The sequence below is a fragment of the Triticum dicoccoides genome, chromosome 4A (genome assembly GCF_002162155.2).
Source record: "Triticum dicoccoides isolate Atlit2015 ecotype Zavitan chromosome 4A, WEW_v2.0, whole genome shotgun sequence".
NCBI classification, from domain to species: domain Eukaryota; kingdom Viridiplantae; phylum Streptophyta; class Magnoliopsida; order Poales; family Poaceae; genus Triticum; species Triticum dicoccoides.
The window spans coordinates 597,085,573-597,089,530 of NC_041386.1; positions in this window are offsets into that span (position 1 = coordinate 597,085,573).

Below are 3,958 nucleotides of genomic sequence, written 5' to 3' on the forward strand. Positions count from 1 at the left end.
TTGTTTTTAAAAAAAAAATGTTCAAATAGAAAATTTAAAAAAAAAAGTAAAGGTTTTGCCTAATGCATTTTTCATATGAATATACAAACATTTGCATATTCTACAATAATTAATATCACCAAAAAATCTATGAACAGAAAAAAATCCTAACTTTTCTAAAAATCTATCTTTTGCATACATGAACATATATATACACAGAGAACATACATACATATATACATTTTTATAAAAATGCAAAAAACAAAAAATCTAAAAAAAGGACATATACACGCTCCTTATTTTCCTTCTTCTTCCTTCTTCCTTCTTCCTTCTTCCTCTTTTCTTCTCCAACGCAACACTTTTTTTCTTAAATGTTACATATGAACATATAAAGAGCATTATACAGCATATACAGAGCATTATATATACAGTGAACATACATACATACTCCCTCCTTCCATCTATATAGGGCCTAATGCATTTTTAAGACCGCCTTTGACTATTAACAAGATTAATAGTACATGACATGCATAATGTGAAAATTATATCATTGAAAGCTCCTTTCACACATGAATTTACCAGTGTGCTTTGTGTAAGTTGCATGTCATATATTATTGCCTCTAATATTTGGTCAAAGTTAGCCTCGAAAAACGTATTAGGCCCTATATAGATGGAAGGAGGGAGTAGATACATCTTAACAAAAAAATGAATAATAGGCCGCGGTGGTCGGCAACGGCGACGATGGTTGGCGGTGGCGCTTACAGATGGCATGCGGGGACGGCAATGAGAAGGAAAGGGGAGGAGGCAGGGGCTCACAGCGCGGGGAGGGGTCGAGGTCGCCGGCCGGAATCGGTGTGGCGGCGGACGAACGGCCTCGAGGATGAACGGGTCGCGGGAGCCGGCGTGGTGCTTCCCCGGAGCGACGGTGACGACGGGCGCGGGGAGGGGTCGGGGCCGGCCTGAGGCAGAGGCGGTGGCCGTGGGGCAGGGACGGCGTCGGGCCGACGCGGGGCGGCGGTGGCGTCGAGGAGGCGAGGTCGGGGCAGCGGTGGAGCGGGGCGGCGACGGCGTCGGGGCGGCACGGTGAGGCAGACGGCGACGGCGCTGGGTGGCGCGCGGCGACGGGGGCGACGATGATGGGCGGGGGCGACGACGATGGCGGCGACGGGCACGGGCGACGGGGCAGAGTGCAGCGGGGCAGCGGAAGAATGAGGAACTGAATGAAAATTTCACAAGTGTTTTCTTATATACTGAGAGCATTGGTCCCGGTTCGTGGAACCAACCGGGACCAATGGCCACCTTTAGTCCTGGTTGGTGGCATCACCGGGACCAAAGGTCTCTTTTCAGCAGCCCAAAGGGCGGGAAGCGGAGGCCTTTGGTCTTGGTTGGTGGCACCAACCGAGACTAAAGGGGGGCATTGGTCCCGGTTGGTGGCACCAACCGGGACCAAAGGCCTTGTGCTGCCCCGCGTCAAAAGTTTAGTATCACCTCGCTAGCTGAGAGAGCTCAAGAGTGGTTTATAAGCGCTGCTGCGCCCACCCTCTCGAGCTCCTCTGAATTGTAGGCTTTCAGGCCTAACCGTACGCTGTGTGCTTGTGGGCCTACTGGGCCTCCTGCGGGCCTGAATCCTGGCCCATGGTAGGGTTTCTACTCGTATTCAGGCCGTGGGGGCCCGGTAGGTGGCACTTTTTTTTTGTTGTTGTTTTATTTATTTTATTTTGTTTCTACTTACAACAAAATACTTATTGTTGTTATTTTTATTTATTTTATTAATATTTATTTTTAATTATTTTTCTTTTAGGTCACAAAAATTATAAACTTTCTGTTAGTGCCATTAGTTTTCAAATTTGTTTTTTGTTTTCTTTGTTGCTTTATTTATCTTATTTTGTTTCTACTTACAACAAAATACTTATTGTTACTATTTTTATTTATTTTATTAAATTTTATTTTTTATTATTTTTCTTTTAGGTCACAAAAATTATAAACTTTCTGTTAGTGCCATTAGTTTTCAAATTTGTTTTTTGTTTTCTTTGTTGCTTTATTTATTTTATTTTGTTTCTACTTACAACAAAATACTTATTGTTGCCATTTCTATTTATTTTATTAAAGTTTATTTTTAATTCTTTTTGCTTTTAGGTCAGAAAAATTATAAACTTTCTGTTAGTGCCATTAGTTTTCAAATTTGAATAGTCAAAATTTGAATTCTTTGAAATTTGTGTGAATCATAAGTTTGTGATTAACTTTACTATTAAAATAGTTTTTTCCATTTTTTGTTTTGTTTTTTGCATTATTTATTTTCTTTTATTTTTTGCTTTATTTTTTAATTCTTGTTGCTTTTAGGTCAGAAAAATTATAAACTTTCTGTTAGTGCCATTAGTTTTCAAATTTGAATAGTTAAAATTTGAAATCTTTGAAATTTGTGTGAATCACAAGTTTGTGATTAACTTTACTAAAAAAATGAGCATAGATGCGCTTATAAAGAAAATTCAACCTAAATTCATAGTAAATTTCTATGAATTTTAGAGAAATTCACTCTGAATTTAGGTCAAATTTGTATAAGGCCATCTATTTTCACTTTGAGAGGAGCTCAACATGGCAGAGAGGAAAGGGCTTATAAACCGGTGTGAGCCCCCTTCAGTTGGCGAGGTGGGACTAAATTGTGACCGCAACAAGGACCAACCCTTTAGTCCCGGTTTGTGGCACAAATCGGGACTAATGGTCATGGGCCAGGGGCGAGGCGCATTGGTCCCGGTTGGTGCCACAAACCGGGACCAATGCCCCCTTTAGTCCCGGTTGGTGGTACCAACCGGGATCAAAGGCCTTGTGCTGCCCCATGTCAAAAGTTTAGTACCACCTCGCTAGCTGAGAGAGCTCGAGAGTGGTTTATAAGCGCTGCTGCGCCCACCCTCTCGAGCTCCTCTCAATTGTAGGCTTTCGGGCCTAACCATACGCTGTGTGCATGTGGGCCTCCTGGGCCACCTGCGGGCCTAAATCTTGGCCCATGCTTGGGTTTCTAGTCGTATTTAGGTCGTGGGGGCCCAGTAGGTGGCACTTTTTTGTTTTCTTTGTTGCTTTATTTATTTTATTTTGTTTCTACTTACAACAAAATACTTATTGTTTCTATTTTTATTTATTTTATTAAAGTTTATTTTTAATTATTTTTCTTTTAGGTCACAAAAATTATAAACTTTCTGTTAGTGCCATTAGTTTTCAAATTTGAATAGTTAAAATTTGAATTCTTTGATATTTGTGTGGATCACAAGTTTGTGATTAACTTTACTATAAAATAGATTTTTTGTTTTGTTTTTTGCATTATTTATTTTCTTTTATTTTTTGCTTTATTTTTTAATACTTTTTGCTTTTAGGTCAGAAAAATTATAAACTTTCTGTTAGTGCCATTAGTTTTAGAAAAATTATAAACTTTATGTTAGTGCCATTAGTTTTCAAATTTGAATAGTTAAAATTTGAATAATGGTATTAGGTCAGAAAAAGATGAAAGTTGGCATGGTATCATAATTTCACCCACATAGCATGTGCATGTACAGAACGGACAATGGTATCATACTCGTCTATTACAAAGTTGGCATGGTATCATCATAATAGTTGAGGGAGGAAGTCTTCACTTTTTGTTCGCTTGTGTCATTTGCTTATTGCGCTGTAACCATGGATAATCTTCATAGTTTATCAGGATGCTTGGGTCAGCCTTGACTTTAAAGGTAGGAATTTCATGAAACTTTTCATAATCTTCAAACATGTGTGTCTTGCCCTCCACTCCCACGATGTCTCTTTTTCCTGAAAGAACTATGTGGCGCTTTGGCTCATTGTATGATGTATTCGCTTCCTTATCTTTTCTTTTTCTCGGTTTGGTAGACATGTCCTTCACATAGATAACCTGTGCCACATCATTGGCTAGGACGAACGGTTCGTCAGTGTACCCAAGATTTTTCAGATCCACTGTTGTCATTCCGTACTGTGGGTC